Below are 20,011 nucleotides of genomic sequence, written 5' to 3'. Positions count from 1 at the left end.
CAGACCAGGTAAGAACGGCAGTTTTCTTCCCTAAAGGACATGAGTGAACCAGACGGCAATGGATTCATATTCATCATTCAACTTTTAATTCCAGATATGTTTATTGAATTCAAATTCCACCATCTGCCATGGCGGGATTCGAACCTGGGTTCCCAGGACATTAGCTGGGTCTCAGGATTAACAGTCCAGCAATAATACCACTAGGCCGTCACCGCTCCTCTGTCCACCTGGGGCTCACCTGCCATTTTGGACCTGGTACTATTCCAACGCCACCAAGCAGATTGACCATCAGCTGGTAAATTCTTCCCACTAAAAGGAGGAGAGTCTCCTGGTCAACCATCCTGCAGAAGCTAATGGCTAACCACCCTTGTAATATTCCTACAAGGATGGACCCACCCTTTGGAGAAATGAGATAACAAGGTGGAGAGCTGGGTGAACACAGCAGGCCAAGCAGCGTCACAGGGGCAGGAAGGCTGACATTTCGGGCCTAGACCCTTCTTCAGAAATGGGGGAGGGGAAGGGGGTTCTGAAATAAATAGGGAGAGGGGGGAGGCTGATAGAAGATGGATGGAGGAGAAGATAGGTGGAGAGGAGACAGACTGGTTAAAGACGCAGGGATGGAGCCAGTAAAGGTGAGTGTAGGTGGGGATGTAGGGAGGGGATAGGTCAGTCCAGGGATGGGGGGACAGGTCAAGGGGGCGGGATGAGGTTAGTAGGTAGGGAATGGGGTGGGGCTTGAGGTGGGAGGAGGGGATAGGTGAGAGGAAGAACAGGTTAGGGAGGCAGGGACGAGCTGAACTGGTTTTGGGATGCGGTGGGGGAAGGGGAGATTTTGAAGCTTGTGAAGTCCACATTGATACCATTGGGCTGCAGGGTTCCCAAGCGGAATATGATTTGCTGTTCCTGCAACCTTCGGGTGGCATCATTGTGGCACTGCAGGAGGCCCAGGATGGACATGTCATCTGAGGAATGGGAGGAGAAGTTGAAATGGTTCGCGACTGGGAGGTGCAGTTGTTTATTGTGAACTCAGCGGAGGTTCTGCAAAGCGGTCCCCAAGCCTCCGCTTGGTTTCCCCGATGTAGAGGAGGCCACAACAGGTCCAACGGATGTAGTATACCACGTTAGCAGATGTGCAGGTGAATATCTGCTTGATGTGGAAAGTCTTCTTGGGGTCTGGGATGGGGGTGAGGTGGGGGGGAGTTCCATTGTTTCTGTTGTGGCTTCCTCTACATTGGGGAAACCAAGCGGAGGCTTGGGGACTGCTTTGCAGAACACCTCCACTCGGTTCGCAATAAACAACTGCACCTCTCAGTCGCAAACCATTTTAACTCCCCCTCCCATTCTTTAGATGACATGTCCATCCTGGGCCTCCTGCAGAGCCACAATGATGCCACCCCGAAGGTTGCAGGAACAGCAACTCATATTCCGCTTGGGAACCCTGCAGCCCAATGGTATCAAAGTGGATTTCACAAGCTTCAAAATCTCCCCTTCCCCCACCGCATCCCAAAACCAGCCCACCTCATCCCTGCCTCCCTAACCTGTCCTTCCTCCCACCTATCCCCTCCTCCCACCTCAAGCCCCACCCCCATCTCCTACCTACTAACCTCATCCCGCCCCATTGACTTGTCCGTCCTCCTCGGACTGACCTATCCCCTCCCTACCTCCCCACCTACACGCACCTCTACAGGCTCCATCCCCGCCTCTTTGACCGGTCGGTCTGTCACCTCTCTGCCTATCTTCTCCTTTATCCATCTTCTATCCGCCTGCCCCTCTCCCTATCTATTTAAGAACTCTCTTCCCCTCCCCCATTTCTGAGGAAGGGTCTAGGCCAGAAACGTCAGCCTTCCTACTACTCTGATGCTGCTCCGCCTGCTGTGTTCACCCAGCTCCACATCTTGTTATCTCAGATTCTCCAACATTGGCAGTTCCTACTATCTCCGGAGAAATGGTCTAAGTCAGTCCTGGTCGTTGTTGCAGCACTTCACATTTTAGTCACTAGATGGCAGAATTGTTTAACAGGGCAGATCCCTTTGCGCACACTGACTGTCAGTGAGGAATGCCGGAACGCGAGCAGCAGTCACTCAGAGGTAATAGGAAGATTGCATCTTCAAATCGAAAAGAAGACTTGCATTGTAAAACTGTATTAGAATTTATATCGAAGGAGGCCATTTTGCTCGATTATGCCCGTTATTTGGAGAAGCTACAGTATCCTATCAGTCTGCATTCCCCTGCCGTTTCCCCATAATCCTACTAATTATTCCTTTTCGAATTCACTTCCTTGCTGAAATTGTAATTATTTGTGTTTTTTTTTAATGTAGTGGATTTTAAATCTCAGGACTTCCTTAAAGGTTTGACAAATGTTTAAGATTTCAGTTTGTGTTCTAATGCGGATAACACAGAACGCAATTTGCACACAGCAAGTTCCCCAAAAGTGAGCCAGATGATAATGACCAGTTATTGGTTAATTATTGGCCCGGGGCATTGGGGAGAACTGCTTGGAGCAAGTGTGGCTATTTTTTTGTTTTAACAGCCACCCAAGAGGGCAAACAGAGCCTACTCACTGGCTCATCTGAAGGAGAGCTGCTCTGACAACCTGGAGATGGGAGTAGGCTGTACGATAGAGGTTCCCAGTCAGAGGATGGGAGAGGGTTGGAAGGGAGAGGGAAGAATTGTTTGTAATGTTCAGTGCCTCTCCATTCCCACATAATTGGGATCTATTGTGGTTGTTCATGATTGACATACCTGGGACATATCTGCTGGGTGTGCTACTTGTTTCGGAAGATTGCAGGGTGCAAATTCCAAATCCATAAAGAACTTAAATTCTCATGAGAATTTAAAACTGGTGCAAATTATTTAAACAAAAAGAGTTTCAGCGAGATCTGGCGTAATGACGTAAGGAGTGTCTGCAGACTTTGTAAAATATCATTTTTACTATCAGCTGGAACTCTCTCCCAAACTCTGCAACATTGGAATATGAATCTATTCCTGGGAATAGCATCTAGGCCGAGCAGAAATTCTCTCTGTGCGTAGGTGCTTTGCATTGCAAATAACCAGCACTGCAACTGATCCCCAAGTAACTGCGACAAACTTAGTCACACAGCACAGAAGAGGCCCCTCAGCCCATTGAAGCTGCACTAGTCCCACACTCCCGCACATAGCCCATAGCCTTGAATGCAATGACATTCCAACAGCTTGTGTATCCACAGACTTTAAAAAAAACTGTGATGTTTCCTGCCCTATGAGTAAAATTTATTTTCCTCAAATCCCTTCAAAACCTTCAACCCCAATGATGACCACCGTCCCCTCATTACCGACCCTTCAGCTAAGAGCAATAGCTGTTTCATATTCACTATGTCCATGTTCCTTATAATCTTATACATGTCAGGCAGATGCCCCCTTGACTCAACCTTCTCTGCCCTAGAGAAAACAACCTGACCCTAACCAGCCTCTCTTCGTAACTAAACTGCTCCGTCTAAGGCCATGTTTCCAAGGGTCTGCAGAACAAACGAGAGCAAACCCATGGCACACTGCTTAAAGTTGATTACAGAGAGAAAAAAAAACACAAATTTCAAACTCTTTGATTCCTTGTAACTGATCTGTTCTTTTTTAAAGACCGACTAAGTTGGTATAAAAGCCGAAAGAACTGTGGATGTTGTAAATCAGGAACAAATACAGAATTTGCTGGAAAAGCTCAGCAGGTCTGGCAGCATCTGTGAAGGAAAAAAACAGAGTTAACATTGCGGGTCCGGTGACCCTTCCTCAGAATCCCCCTCAACAACTTCTCTTTTAACTCCTCCCATTTTCTTTGATTATATTGGTTTGTTTACTTCCTTTCATGAGTGTTGACTTAACATGAATGCAGGGGAGTTACTGGATTTTTAACAAGGTGAAGAACATCACCCGATGAAGGGGCTGTGCTCCAAAAGCTTGATTTCAAATAAACCTGTTGGACTATACCCCGGTGTGATGTAACTGCTGACTTAGAGTGTAGAAGATTGAGGTGATCTCATTGAAACGTAGAGGATTCTTAAGGGGGTGGACAGGGTAAATGCTGAGAAGATGTTTCCCCTCATGGGAGAATCTAGGACCAGAGGGCATAGTCTCAGAATAAAAAGGAGTCAATTTAAGACTGAGGGGGAATTTCTTCTCTCAGAGGGTTGTGAGTCTTTGGAACTCCTTGCCATAGAGAACTGTGGGGACAGAGTCCTCGTGTATTTAAGGCAGAGATAGATTCCTGATCAGTCAGGGGAGCATGGGAATGGGCAGAAAGTGGATGTGAGGAATGCCAGATCAGCCACGATTCTATCGCACGGAGGGACCAGGCTCGACGGGCCGAATGGCCTACTCCTGCTTCTACTTCTTAAGGCCACATAAGGAGGTATAAGGACAGGCGGCCAATTGCTTGGGTAAAGAGGCTGTTTTCAAGAGATAGACTGATTCGGTTGAGGGAGGGGAGACCTAGAGTTGAGACAGGGTTGAGCATAGGCAAACACGGACGTTCTGTTCTGTTCCCCTTTCGTAAATTTCACAGCAATTCGCTGTACTTGTGTTCCTCGATCGATTGATCTGTAGATGGCTGTATATCTATGTGTGTGCTTTTCTTGCTGGGTGGATGATGTTGGAGGTTGATTGCTGCAGTCTGGTATTGTGTTAGTCACACATACACACACACACACATATATATATACACACACACGCTCACACCTTCCTTCCCTTGTGTGCAGATCCGGTTAAGTAGGAGAGGAGACGGAGGGACGTAGACACAAGGTAAGGAAAACCCCGCATCTTAGCCGAAGCAGCCCCTCTGTATAAGGTTCCGCAAGCAAATGATCTCCTGAAATTGATTCTTAATCGAGAAAGTTGCTTATTATTTAAACCGAAATTGCTGTTTAGCAAGGGATAGGAAAATGGTAAATATTTAACAGATACATTTGTAATAAGTACATCACAAGACTTTGAAATAGCTAAAGTCTCCATTCGGTGATTTTTTTTGCCATTTAATCTCAATCGGATGCTTGTGGGTGTGATTTTATTTTCGGTTCGGTGAAGTTTCTCTTTATCAGAGTGCGTGTTGTTTTTACCAATTATTTTAATTTCTCTAGCTCACTTGAAGGGACACACAGTTGCGGGATGTGGTCCTTCTCCCCATCATCATGTTTTGTTTTTTTGTTTAAATTTGAAGAGCGGGATCTGTAGTGTTTTAAGGAGCGTTTTAAAGTGAACGTTAGCAGCTGTTAGCCTTGCTCCGGAACCCCTCCCCAGTGTTTCCTTAAACTCTCCCTGGGAACAGGCTCAGTCCGAGTCCGCCTCGAGAGACCGTCAAAAACGGACCACTTGAATGAGTCTTCATACTCTCCCAGCCCGCTCTATGGAGCTTTATTTCAGGGCATTTTTAAAAAGGTTCGGGGAGAGGGTGGGATTTGAAAAATAAATCTTTTCGTTTCCAAAATCAGCTGGAATTACAGGCAGGGAACGTGTAAGCAGCTGGAGGCTGGGGAGAAGTGGCCTGAGATGGAGAGGATGAGTGGGCAATGGTGGGACCAAGAGAATTGGAGAAACAGGAGAGAGGAATGAGGGCTGGAGGGAAAAAGGGATTAGGAGAAATTAAGGGAAAGGAGCTCATTTGAGTTTCTCTCAACGTCTGGAGGGCGAAAGGTGGTCGATCGTAGAGCCCCTGCGGTGGGGAAGCATGCCATCCGGCCCATCCAGTCCCCACCAAGCCTCTGAACAGCATCTCACCCAGACCCCACCCCGTATTTCCCATGGCTAACCCACCCAATCTGCACATCCCTGAACACTGAGTCAATTTCTCATGGCCTCTCCACCTGCACGCCTTCTGACTGTGGGACGAAACTGAGCACCCAAAGGAAACCCACACAGACACGGGGAGAATGTGCAGACTCCACACAGACATTCGCCGGAGGGTGGGATTGAACCCGGGTCCCTGGTGCTGTGAGGCTGCAGTGCTAACCACTGAGCCACCGTGCTGCCCAAAACTCAAACAAATAAACTGATGCACAATTACATGAGCTGGAGGTAACAAAAATGAGCCAGTGAGCTTTGGGGTGGAAGAAAGAGTTGAGAAAATAGCTTTGCACTTGCAGGGAACATCCAGAACCTCTCCGCTTTTCCAGGAATCCTCCCCAAGTGACTCCTTCCCAGAAAGTGACCTCCTCCCTTCAGTACTCTCCACCACCCTTTCTGTCCCTTGTCATTCTGCTCATAAGCTGCAGCTCACACCAGACCTGGTTACTTTTGGCCCACACTCTGCCAGGAACTTCCAATAGCTTTCTAGTTAGCCACCATACTTTGCTTCAAGATCCTCACCCATGTTCACAAGAGGCTCTCAGAGAGGTACACACTCCCTAACTTTCACAATTAGATTCCCTACAGATTCCCTACAGTGTGGAAACAGGCCTTTTGGCCCAAAAAGTCCACACTGCCCCTTGGAGCATCCCACCCAGACCCATCCCCCTATAACTCTCACATCCCTGAACACTATGGGCAATTTAGCCTGGCCAATCCACCTAGCCTGCACATCTTTGGACTGTGGGAGGAAACCGGAGCACCCGGAGAAAACCCACGCAGACACGGGGAGAATGTGCAAACTCCACACAGACAGTCACCCGAGGCTGGAATCGAACCTGGGTCCCTGGTGCCGTGAGGCTGCAGTGCTAACCACTGAGCCACCGTGCTGCCCTGCCCATCAGTTATTGTACTTCCAATGTTACGAGTTTACAAACCTCCTTTCTTATCTTTCACCATATAATTGACTAACTCTGTCCCTACCACTCCCACTGCCTGGAGATACACTGCATGTGAAGCAGTGTATCCTGCACTGGGTTCTGTCTTCATTTGTGAGTAATTACTGAGCTACATTGTTGGGAGGGGTTTCTGAAGCTTCTCTGTCATCTTGTTCCTGCTGCTTTAAACTCCATTACATCTCACACCGTTCCCCGGCAGAAAAGACCGATGAACGGGAGTTTAAGAGTGCTCACCACAGAGTCAGGGAGAATGGTCCCTGCACAATGCACAAAGTAAGGCAAATAAACAAGGGTTACATTTCGACAGTGTCACTCACAACTTCCAGGCATCCCAAAGTGGAGCCAACATTGCAAATCTGTGGTGCACAGCAAGATCCCAAAAGCTCCAGTGGGGCTCCCGAAGAAGAGTCATACTGGACTCGAAACATTAATCCTGCTTTCTCTCTCCATGGGCACTGCCTACCTGCTGAGTTTCTCCAGTGTTTTCTGTTTTTTTTTATTACAGTTTCCAATATTAAAGTTGGTTGAGGAATGATGTTTGGCCAAGTACCAGCAAGAACTCTCCTGCTTTTCTTCACACACACACACCACTGATCTGGTCAGACAGTGGCAGACCCAGCAGGGTCCAGGTTCAAAGTCTAATCAGAACTACAACTGCAAATCATTTGGACCACATTCACCTCTAAATCTCAAGGTTCTAGATTGAATTTCTATTCCGGGGCTTGAAGCAGAACTCCGAGCTGATGCTTCAGTGCAGTGCTGAGGAGTGCTGTGCTATTGGAGGAGCTGCGTTTTGAATGCAGTATCAATGCAAGACTCCATGTGCCTGATCAGGAATCAAAATCCCATGGCACTATTTTGAACAAGTTTTCATAGAATCCCTACAGTGTGGAAACAGGCCCTTCAGCCCAAAACGTCCACACCAGCCCTCCGAGCATCCAACCCAGAACCATCACCCTCTGACTCACCCAATCTACACATCCCTGAACACGATGGGCAATTTAGCATGGGCAATCCATCTAAACTGCTCCTGTTTGGAATATGAGAGGAAACCGGAGCACCCGGAGGAAACCCACGCAGACGCAGGGAGAAAGTACAAACTCCACACAGACAGTCACCCGAGGGTGATACCAAACTCAGTGCTAATCACTGAGCCACCATACTGCCCTGGTGCCTTGGTCGATATATCCCTCAGTGAGCATCACCAAGAAAAAGGTTATCGGCACATGATTACATTGCCACTTTTCAATGTTTATTCTTTCATGAGATGGTGGTGTTGCAGGCCAGCATTTTTTATCCATTGCCTTTGAACGGTATACTAGACCGTTTTGGAGGGCAGTTAAGAGTCAGCTATATTGCTGTGGGGTCTGGAGTCACGTATAGGCCAAACCAGGTAGGGATGGCAGAGTTCCTTCCCTAAAGGGCATTATGATGGTGTTTTAAGCAACAGTTGATGACCTCTTCCATAACAAGGCCAGACTTCAATTCTCCATTGACTTCAAATTCCATCAGTTGCCCTGAGAGTAAGGGACTCAGCCTTTGGATTACTGACCTAGTGACACTACCCTAGTGCCACCACCCGTACAAACAGCCACCATATTTTCTACATTACAACAGTGATTACACTTTAAAAATAATTTATTTGCTGTAAAGCAGTTTGAGACGTCATGAGGTTATCATGGAAAGCGCTTTACAAATGCAGGTCTCTCTTTTGCACAGCTCAGAGTTCTGTCAGAGCTGCACTGGGACCGTCAGCCTTAATTTTTGAGCCTCACTCTTTGGAGTAGGAATTAAACCTATTATCCTCAGACTCAACAGTATGAACATTTCCTGCTGAGCCACAATGTGGGGACTGCAAGGGTGATCTTAGGTTCTGTGGGCAGGTTAGAGATGGAGGAATTATTGTATTTCAGTTAGCTTTGCTCTCCTTTCTACCCTGCAAGTAATTAAAATGCTGCCTTCATCATGACCCTGCCCCAGTCCTCAAAGCCATGATTTGGTTGGGCTCCTGAGATGCTGCTTGGCCTGCTGTGTTCATCCAGCTTCACACTTTGTTATCTTGGATTCTCCAGCATCTGCAGTTTCCATTATCACTGTACTCCATGTGACCTGTCTTTTGTAATACTGTGTAGTTGCATGTCATCTGAATGTATCTGCACACTCATAGTTCTGCCACTTTAAGTGTACTAAGACACTGGTCTTGAAATGTTTTAAAAGGCCGTATTGTGTTTTAAAAGCACCAGCTTAGCTTTGTACACAACAAAGAGATAGTTGTCGGAGGTAGGGATTTGGATGAATCAGATCCACTCCCTAGCCTGGGGTTAGTGAAGTTAAATGGCGCTCCATGACGTTACCGTGGCAAAGGTAATCCAGCTCAGCACTAAGTAAAGAGTGAAACAAAGACCTTTCCAGGTCTATGTAAGTAGCACAGTTGAATCACTAGGGGGGGAACGTTGTGAAATCAGGAGAGGTGCCTCCTGATTGGATGGAAATTCCAGTTGTATCCAGTTGTATGTTTTGTTGAGGAGATGTGTTCAAGCAGCCAGCCTCAGTGGCACCGCGATCACCTTTATCGGTGAAGCATAGTAGCAGCAGGGCGCTCTGTCAATGTTATGCACTACAGAATTTCACCCAGACACCTCGGGTAGCACCTTCTGAACCCACTTCCATCTAGAAGGAGAAGGGCAGCAGATATAAGGGAACACCACCCCCCACTCTCTGTGACAACAAGGTGTAGAGCTGGGTGAACACAGCTGGCCAAGCAGCATCTTAGGAGCAGGAAAGCTGATGTTTTGGACCTAGAGCCTACATCAGAAAGGGCCTAGGCCTCAAACGTCAGCTTTCCTGCTCCTCTGATGCTGCTTGGCCTGCTATGTTCATCCAACTCTACACTGTGTTATCTCAGAATCTCCTGCATCTGCAGTTCCTACAGTCTTTGATACAACCACCCCTCCAATTTCCCCTCTGAGCCACTCACCATCCTGACTTGGAAATATATTACCGTTCCTTCAGTGCCGCTGGGTCAAAAATCCTGGAGCTCCCTTGCTGACAATGTTGTAGGTCTGACTGTGGCGGTTCATGAAGGCAGCTCACCACCACCTTCTCAAGGGGCAGTAGGGACAAGGAAAAAAAACTGCTAATCCCAGCCAGTGACAGAAGCATCCCGTGAGTGAATAGCAGAAACATGCCGTGACATTGGTGCTTTGTAACATTGCCACGTGAGACAGGATGAGAACAGTGCCCTTTCCTTTCATTTCCTTCTTTCATGGGATGTGGGTTTTGCTGGCTATTTGTTTCCCATGCTGAATGACCCACGAAAGGAGTGGCTAGGTTAGTCATTTCAGGGGGTAGTTAAGATTTAACCACATTGCTGTTGGTCTAGTCACATGTAGGCCAGGCCAAATAAAGATGGTAGATTTCCTACCCTAAAGAGCATCATGGATTTTTACAACAAACAATGATCGTTTCATGCTCATCATTACGAAGACTAACTTTACAGTTCAGACTTATTGATCGAATTCAAATTCCACCAGTTACCACAGTGGGATTTGAAACCATGTTCTCAGACCATTAGCCTGGGCCTGTAGATGTCCAATCCAGTAAGATTGCCATTACACCAATATCTTCCCTTTGGCCTATCACCCTGAAGGGACCTGGGCTGCTAGTGACTTAATAAAACAAGCTGCTCAAATGATATTGAGGACTAAACGCAGGAGGACTATCATTAAATGTTTTATGACAAAAAAGTATTGCCGATTCTGAAAATCAGAAGTAATGAAACTAAATACTGGAAATTCTCAGCAGGTCTGGCAATATCTGTGGAGAGGAACATTTTGGGTCACAAGGCCTTTGTGAGATGTCGACTGTTAATTTTCTGAGATACACATGAGTATTTTCCCTGAATGGAGAGCCAAGGAGAAGCCTTGGGGTTAAAGGGACATCTATCCATGTCTGAGTCAAGAAAAAATTTCTTCCCTTGATGTTGTGAAGCTGAGGACTTTTCAATCCTACAGATCTGTGGATGCTCAGTCATTGACAGTCGTCAAGATTGAAATCAGTAAGTTTGTCATCTGGGGATTGGTGGGAAATAGGATTCGATCATCTGATCAGCCATGATTGTGTGGAATGTTGGAAGAGGTTTGAGGGACCAACCCATTCCTATCTCTTACAATCTGACAATAAACCCAGTTCACTGAGGGCATATGTAAACCAAGTTGCATGTTTCCTGTGCTCAGTATAATGAGTGTGGGGACTTGGCTTTGATTTGGAGCAGTTGAGCATGGAGCTCTGGTGCAAAGTATGGATCAGTAGATGCTGACAGTGAACAGTCTCTTGAATTGTAGAGTCAGCTAAGTGTTTGATATATGTTGAGTTTAGCTTCAGATGTGTGAACTGCTTACCACTCCTTTCTACCAAAGAATATTTGAATATCTCGCTCTATCTCCGTGCCTATAGTCACCACTCCCACTTCCAAAAGGCTCTCAGTTCACTTCTTTGTTTTTCTTTTCAAAACACCGCGGCAGCTTTGCAGGAACTTTTCAGTGGGCTTTTTGAATGCATCAGCTGATAGATCCAAAGACCCTAATATATATCAATTGCTGCACTAAAACTACAGCTTGTAAAACCAAGCGGAGCAACGGAACATTGACATATTGTATGAAAAATATTGTCATTACCAACACATGTTGTAGCTGATGGCTCCAGTGTTCCCTCTTTAACCCTCATCTTTCATCAACGTCATTGAGTAAGCTTTGGGTCATCCTGGTATCATCTTAAAGTGGCTCAGTGTCAAATTTTATGATTTGTTCCTCGGGGTATTTTACTATGTCAAAGGAAGCTATATAAATGAAAGTTGTCCCTAAAATATCACCCCAAAGAGGACTTGTTATGTGAAAGTTTCTCTTCCAACCTCTGTCGCAGGGTAAAGTTCTTAAATCAGGAAGGCCAGTTGTCGGTATTAGCTGAAGGTGAACTCTGGCCGATTTGAAACTTTGTGGTAGCTAACTGTTCACTTGTTGATGAAAAGTACTTGGTGCAACTGAAGGGCTGAATTGATTCAACATCATAAGTTAAATGATCCCATTTACAAGCAGCTTTTTCAGATCACCAGATATCTCAGAATGCTTTACTGCCACTGAAGTACTTTTATGAACAGTGCTGTAAAGTAGGAAACACTAGTTCATGGTAGAACAAGTTCGCAGAAATGCAATAACAAGCAGGTTATTGTGATGTTAGTTAATAGATCGATATCAGTAAAACTTGATTAAGAAGTGCCGCACTCCTATTCAGAATAACACCGCGGCATCTTTCGCTTCCACCTGAGAAAGCAGACGGGGCCTCGGTTTATCTGGAAGGTAGCAGATCCCACAGTGTGGCACTCCCACAGGATAGCACTGTAGTGTCAGCCTGGATTTTGCTTCATTAAATCCCCGAGTGGGATGTGAGCTCAGCACCATCTGATTCAGATGAAAGTATGCCATTGAATCAGTTGCCTCAGGTGTGCTTACTGCTGACTCAGAGCCAATGACACCATTCTCCAATTTGAATGCAACTTTTGACAAGCAGCATTACTTAAAAACCATTTGACTGTTGTTATCAACTGCAATGGAGATGATTAATCTCTTAGTGCCTGGGTAATGAGATTTGCTTGGTGACCGCACTTTTGAGTGAACATCAAAGTGGTATGTACCCCTCAGAATAAGTGCTTCCATTAGCTGGAAGATGTTTCTGGGAATCTTATATTCAAGGTTCCATAGAAATACAAACACAATTTAGTGAGTTTTGAGAAGATTTGTAGCTCAGGTTGAGGTTCTGGATGTGAGTTTGCTCGCTGAGCTGGAAGGTTCATTTTCAGACGTTTTGTCACCTTTTTTTATTTGAAAAAATATACTTTATTCATAGAATGTACAAAAAATAAAACATTTATACACCTACCCAGTCATGCAAGCCGCTCCGGGTTACCCGGGGGTACGTACACCAACTAAAGGAAAAAAACAAAACTGAGAAAAAAAAACAAAGCAAAGAAACCGCCCCGGCAGTCGTCACCCCGCACAGTCCCAGTTGGCCCCCTGACCAGTTGGGGAAGGCGCCAGCTGGGCCCAGTTACCAGATAGGGTTCTTTTCCCTTTTCTGGACGAGGGGGCTCATACGGTGGTCTTTCCCCACCGCGCCTTGGCGGCGGCTGCCCCAAGCTTTAGCGCATCCCTCAGCACGTAGTCCTGGACCTTGGAGTGCGCCAGTCTGCAACACTCGGTCGGGGTCAGTTCTTTCAGCTGGCAGACCAGCAAGTTGCGGGCAGACCAAAGAGCGTCTTTCACCAGCGATGGTCCTCCAGGCGCAGTTGATGTTGGTCTCAGTGTGCGTCCCCGGAAACAGCCCGTAGAGCACGGAGTCTCGCATCACGGAGCTGCTCGGGACGAACCTCGACAAATACCACTGCATCCCCCTCCAGACCTCCTGCGCATAGGCACCCTCCAGAAGGAGGTGATCGACAGTCTCGTCCCCCCCGCAGCCACCTCGAGGGCAGCGAGCGGTGGTGCAGAGATTCCGGGCATGCATAAAGGATCTCACTGGCAGAGCCCCTCTCACCGCCAACCAAGCAATGTCCTTGTGCTTGTTTGAAAGTTCTGGCGATGAGGCATTCTGCCAAATGACTTTGGCAGTCTGCGTTGGGAACCACACGACGGGATCCACCCTCTCCTTTTCCCGAAGGGTCCCGAGGATACTACGTGCTGATCACTGCCTGACGGTCAAAGGTGTTTCCCTTCAAAAATTTCTCCACGAAGGACAAGTGGTATGGAACGGTCCAACTACTCGGAGCGTTCCGCGGCAACGAGGCCAGGCCCATCCTTCGCAACACCGGGGACAGGTAGAACCTCAGTAAGTAGTGACACTTGGTGTTTGCATACTGAGGATCTATGCACAGCTTGATGCAGCTGCACACAAAGGTAGCCGTCAGGGCGAGGGTGGCGTTCGGTACGCCCTTTCCCCCATTTCCCAGGTCTTTGTACATGGTGTTCCCGCGGACCCGGTCCGTCCTCGACCCCCAAATGAAGTGGAAGATGGCCCGGGTGACCGCAGCGGTGCAGGTCCGGGGAATAGGCCAGGCCTGCGCCACATACAACAGTACCGAAAGCCCCTCGCACCTGACAACCAGGTTCTTACCCGCGATGGAGAGGGACCGGAGCGTCCACCTGCCCAGCTTCTGCTTCAGTTTGGTGATACGCTCCTCCCAAGTCTTAGTGCATGCCCCAGCTCCACCAAACCAAACACCCAGCACCTTCAGGTAGTCTGTCCTGACGGTGAAGGGGATGAAGGAGCGGTCGTCCCAGTTCCCGAAGAACATGGCCTCGCTCTTACCCCTATTGACTTTGGCACCCGAGGCCAGTTCAAACTGGCCGCAGATGTCCAATAGTCTACTCACCGACCGACGATTGGTGCAGAAGACGGCGACATCGTCCATGTACAGGGAGGTCTTGACCTGAAGGCCTCCGCTGCCTGGGAGGGTCACGCCCTTCAGGCTCACGTCCTTCCTGATGGATGCGGCGAAGGCCTCCACACAGCACACGAACAAGGCAGGAGAGAGCGGGCAGCCCTGCCTGACTCCAGATCTGACAGGAAAACTGTCTGATTCCCACCCGTTGATCGAGACTGCGCTAACGATGTTGGCGTAGAGCAGCCGGATCCAATTGCAGATGCCCTCCCCGAACCCCAATTTGGAGAGGACGTCCCTCATATAAGCATGAGAGATCCTGTCGAAGGCCTTCTCCTGGTCCAGGCTGACGAGGCAGGTATCCACCCGCCTGTCCTGTACGTAGGCGATCGTATCCCTGACGAGCGCGAGGCTCTCAGTGATCTTTCTGCCTGGCACAGCACAGGTTTGGTCAGGGTGAATCACTGACTCCAGGACAGACCTGACCTGGTTGGCAATGACCTTGGCCAGGATTTTGTAGTCCACGTTCAAAAGTGAAACGGGACGCCAATTCTTAATTTCTTCCCTCTCCCCCTTCCTCTTGTAAATGAGGGTGATGATGCCCTTCCTCATGGACTTGCACATTTCCCCTGCCCAAAGCACACCATCGTACACCTCCAGCAGGTCCTGGTCGACCAGGCCCCACAGAGCGGAATACAGCTCGACCGGTAAGCCGTCGCTTCCGGGAGTCCTATTCCTCTGCAAGGACTTGAGGGCTCTGGCCAGCTCGTCCGGGGATATCGGCCGGTCCAGCCACTCCCTCGTACCGTCGTCTAAGACCTCCATGATAGACGACAGGAACAACTCGGAGGCCGTGCTGTCTGTGGGCTTTGTGTCGTACAGTCTGGCATAGAAGGATCTGCTGATCCTCAAAATGTCGGGCCGAGACGACGTCGCCAAGCCATCGTCCTCCTTCAGCCGGCTAAGCACAGAGCTCTCTTTGTGCACCTTCCAAAAGAAGAAACGCGAGCACGTCTCGTCCTGCTCCACGGAGCGGACCCTGGACCGGAAGATTATCCTGGAGGCCTCTGCGGCGAAGAGCGAGGCTTGCTGGCCCCTCACCTCCCGGAGGTCCTCCGTGACATCGACCCCCATCAACTGCAGAAGGAGCAGGTTCTGCACCCTTTTCTGGAGTCGCGACAGCTTTCCCCGCCTCTCTCTTGCCTTCTGAACACCCTTGAGGACAAAGAACCTCTTGATGTTCTCGTTCACTGTCTCCCACCAGTCGCCTGGAGACTCAAAGAGGGGTTTCACGGTTCTCCAACCGGCGTACTCCCTCTTAAGCTCCTCGACGTTCTCTGGGGTCAACAGAGTCGTGTTGAGCTTCCACATCCCCTTGCCGGCCGGCTGGTCGTCCTGTAAGTGACAGTCGGCCAGCAGGAGGCAGTGGTCAGAGAAGAACACCGGCTCGACGCCGGTGGACCTGACCGAGAACGTCCGTGACACAAACAGGAAGTCTATCCTTGAGCGGATAGACCCGTCTGGCCGCGACCAGGTGTACCTCTGCTGCGCGCCGTCTGCAGGGGTGCTGAAGACGTTGAGCAGCTTGGCGTCCTTCACCGTGCCCATCAGGAATCTGGACGTGACGTCCAGTTGACTCCCCCCACCCTCTGTCCCCATGCCGGATCTTCCATCTGCATCAATGATGCAGTTGAAGTCTCCGCCTAGGATGACCGGCCTGGACGTAGCCAGCAGGGGTGGAAGCCGTTGCAGGACGGCCAACCGCTCACTCCGTACCACTGGGGCGTGCATGTTGATCAGCCTCAGGGGAGCGTTCCTGTAGGTGACGTCAGCCACTAGGAGGCGACCCCTCACCACCTCCTGAACTTGAGAGATGGTGAAGTCGCGCCCCCGCAGCAGAATAGCCAGGCCCGAGGAGCGACAGTCGTTACCCCCCGACCAGATCGAAGGCCCAAAGGTCCAGGCGCCGGACCATTTCCCGTACCTGCTGAGGTGCGGTATCCCGCACTCCTGCAGAAACAGGAGGTCCGCCTTGATGGTGGTCAGGTAGGCCAATGTGGACACACATCTTGCGGTTGACTTGACGCTGCGCACATTAATGCTCGCAACTCGTACCCCCATTGTGGGCAGTGACCACAGTACCCTCCCCAAGTCCAAGGTCCAGCCCCTCCATCTGTCCCTTCATGCCCATTCCCTGGGCTAACTGCTGGACGCTCTCCGGGCTCAGGAAACCGTCCGTGCTGCCTTCCGGGTGGCATCCCCCCGTCAGGGGTGCGGAGGCAGGAGGGTCCGGCTCCGGGTCAGGCTGGGGACGCGCTGTTTCCTCCTTCCCGCCTGGAAGTTCCAGGGGGCCCTCCAGTGCTCCAGCGGCACTTGACGGTGTCGGAGGTAGCCTCAAGACGCCTCCTGTCACCTGGAAGCGGGGTGCTGCTTTCCTTCCCCCTCGAGACCCGAAGCAGAAGTTAAAGGTGGGCCCTCTCCGAATCCTCCTCGTCAGAGGAGCTCTCATAGCCTCCCTGTAGCTGCCTCTTCCCGCCTGATGGTTGTGGTTCCTGGGCCCGTCGACGCACCTTCCTCCTCGCTTTCCGGACTGTTGTCCACTCCCCTGGGTCGCCTGTCGCCGCCTCCATTGGCTCCGGGTTGTCGGGGGGGATCGGAGCCTGCAGGGGTGCTTTGCTGGCCTCGGGCCCATCCTGCGGGGCTGGGCCCTCCTGCACGGCCTGGCCCCCCTGCACATTAGTGGGGTCCTTGCTGGGCCCTGGTGCCTTCCTCTCCTCCGTGGGGGGCTGGCCCCGCATTTCCCCTGCCGGCGACCTGGGCGTAGGTGGTACCCCGCCACGGGCATGCCCTATAGAAGTAGCCCGCTTCCCCGCAAAGGTTGCAGCTTCTCTCTCATGGGCAATCCTTTGCAAGGTGTCCCTCCTCCCTGCAGTTCGTGGCTTTGCAGTCGGCCGCCACGTGACCTGACCTACCACAGGCATGGCAGACTTTAGGTTGCCCTGCGTAGGTCAGGTAGCCCCTGCTCCCACCGATCGCAAAGCTGGACGGTGGGTGTACGACATTCCCGTCTGCCCCCATCCTCAGCGTCACCTTGACCTGCCTCTTACTCGTCCAGATGACAAAGGGGTCCATGATGTCAGTTAGGTCCCCTTCCACCTTCACATACCTTCCGGGGAAGGTCAGGACATCAACTGCTGGCACATGCGGCTTGTACATATGCACAGTCACGATACGGCTCCTCTGTGCTGGCATCACAAACAGCGGGACAGCGGTCAATACAGAGAGGGGGCCCTCACCTCCTTTCTCCTTGAAAACCTCCAGGAAGCGCTCGCAAAGCTTGGCACTCCTGAAGGTCACATCGTAAAAACCTCCTCCGGGGAAATCCTGCAGGCAGTAAATGTCCGCAGCAGCGAACCCACAACAGTCCAACAGGACCCTCTTCACGAATAAGGTGCGGTCCACAGGTGCACCTTCATCCACCTTCTTCACGGAAACACGGATGGTGTTCTGGACCCCCTGACCTGGGGCACGAGCACTTGCCGCAGCCATCGTTGCAGGTTGGCTGCTCCCCTGAACCAGCGTTAGGCCGAAGCCAGCATTAAGATCCACTGGTTGCAAGGGTGCACAGCCAACCTGACGTCTTCCTTTCACCTCCAAGATAGCACTCTCCTCCTCTCGGTCCACAAGAGAGTGGGTCTTTATTGTGTTCAAGATGTAAGCTAGTTCACTGAGCTTGCCGGTTTGTTCCCAGACATTTTGTCACCATTCTAGGTAACATCATCTGTGAGCCTCCGACGAAGTGCTGGTGTTATGGCCCGCTTTCTATTTATCTGATTAGGTTGCCTTGGGTTGGTGATGTCATTTCCTGCATTGGTGATGTCATTTCCTGTTCTTTTTCTCAGGGGATGGTAGATTGGCTCCAAGTCAATGTGTTTGTTGATGGAGTTCCGGTTGGAATGCCATGCTTCTAGGAATTCTCGTGCATGTCTCTGTTTGACTTGTCCTAGGATGGATGTGTTGTCCCAATCAAAGTGGTGTCCTTCCTCATCTGTATGTAAGGATGCGAGTGATAGTGGGTCATGTCGTTTTGTGGCTAGTTGATGTTCATGTATCCTGGTGGCTAGCTTTCTGCCAGTTTGTCCAATGTAGTGTTTGTCACAGTTCTTGCAAGGTATTTTGTAGATGACGTTCGTTTTGCTTGTTGCCTGTATAGGGTCTTTTAAGCTCATTAGCTGCTGTTTTAGTGTGTTGGTGGGTTTGTGGGCTACCCTGATGCCAAGAGGTCCGAGTAGTCTGGCAGTCATTTTGGAAATGTCTTTGATGTAGGGGAGAGTGGTTATGGTTTCTGGGCCCGTTTTGTCTGTTTGTTTGGGTTTGTTGCTGAGAAATCAGCAGACGGTGTTCATAGGGTACCCATTCTTTTTGAATACGCTGTATAGGTGATTTTCCTCTGCTCTGCGTAGTTCCTCTGTGCTGCAGTGTGTGGTGGCTCGTTGGAATAATGTTCTAATGCAGCTTCGTTTGTGGGTGTTGGGATGGTTGCTCCTGTAGTTCGGTATTTGGTCCGTATGTGTTGTTTTCCTGTAGACGCTGGTTTGAAGTTCCCCATTGGCTGTTCGCTCTACTGTGACATCTAGGAATGGCAGTTTGGTGTTGTTTTCCTCCTCTTTTGTGAATGTTATGCCAGTAAAAGGGTATTATTGATGGTCTTGAAGGTTTCCTCTAATTTGTTTTGTTTAGTGTTGACAAAGGTGTCATCCACGTAGAGGACCCAAAGTTTGGTTTGGATGATTGGCAGAGCTGTTTGTTCGAGTCTCTGCATTACTGCCTCTGCTAAGAACCCTGATATCGGAGATCCCATGGGTGTACCGTTGGTTTGTCTGTAGGTTTTGTTATTGAAAGTGAAGTGGGTGGTGAGGCATAGGTCCACTAGCTTGATGATGTTGTCCTTGCTGATGAGGTTGGTGGTGTCTGGTGTATGTGTCTTCAGTTCTTCTAATAGTGTAGTCAGTGTTTCTTTGGCCAGGTTGATGTTGATGGATGTGAACAGGGCTGTTACGTCAAAGGAGACCATTATTTCATCCTCTTCTATCTTGGTGTCTTTGGTGTTCAGGAATACTTGGGTGGAGCGAATGGAGTGGCGGGAGTCTTCTACTAGGTGTTTTAGTCTTTGGTGTAGTTCCTTGGCTAATCTGTAGGTTGGTGTCCCAGGTAGCGATAGTATGGGTCTGAGGGGGGGCTCCTGGTTTGTGAATTTTTGGTAGTCTAGCCACCAGGATACATGAACATCAACTAGCCACAAAACGACATGACCCACTATCACTCGTATCCTTACATACAGATAAGGAAGGACACCACTTTGATTGGGAAAACACATCCATCCTAGGACAAGCCAAACAGAGACACGCATGAGAATTCCTAGAAGCATGGCATTCCAACCGGAACTTCATCAACAAACACATTGATTTGGAGCCAATCTACCATCCCCTGAGGAAAAGAACAGGAAATGACATCACCAATGCAGGAAATGACATCACCAACCCAAGGAAACCTAATCAGATAAATAGAAAGCGGGACATAACACCAGCGCTTCGTCGGAGGCTCACTGATGATGTTACCTAGAATGGTGTCAAAACGTCTGAAAACTAACCTTCCAGCTCAGCGAGCAAACTCACATCCACAAATACAATTTGTTACAAATGCAAGTAGCTGCTTGATGATGATACCAAACTTGTGTATTGCTATCACAAAATAGTGTGAAGATTCGGGGTAGATCATTTAGGTCAGAGATAAGGAGACATTTCTTCACCCAAGA

General features: G+C 49.4%; 1 protein-coding gene across 1 annotated transcript in view; it reads left to right on the top strand.

Annotated features, from left to right (window-relative positions):
- The first annotated feature begins 2,065 nt into the window (after positions 1 to 2,065).
- The window catches only part of rab3da (RAB3D, member RAS oncogene family, a), a 62,826-nt gene continuing 44,880 nt past the window's right edge, over positions 2,066 to 20,011 (top strand). Inside the window, exons 1-2 of the mRNA XM_048521817.2 lie at positions 2,066 to 2,087; positions 4,725 to 4,767. The gene's annotated coding sequence lies outside the window, so the exon portion shown is untranslated. The remainder of the gene's footprint in view (positions 2,088 to 4,724; positions 4,768 to 20,011) is intronic.

Source organism: Stegostoma tigrinum, chromosome 35, assembly GCF_030684315.1.
Source record: "Stegostoma tigrinum isolate sSteTig4 chromosome 35, sSteTig4.hap1, whole genome shotgun sequence".
Classification (NCBI taxonomy): Eukaryota; Metazoa; Chordata; class Chondrichthyes; order Orectolobiformes; family Stegostomatidae; genus Stegostoma; species Stegostoma tigrinum.
Note: the sequence above shows the minus strand (reverse complement) of the source record. Positions and strands in the feature narration are given on the sequence as shown.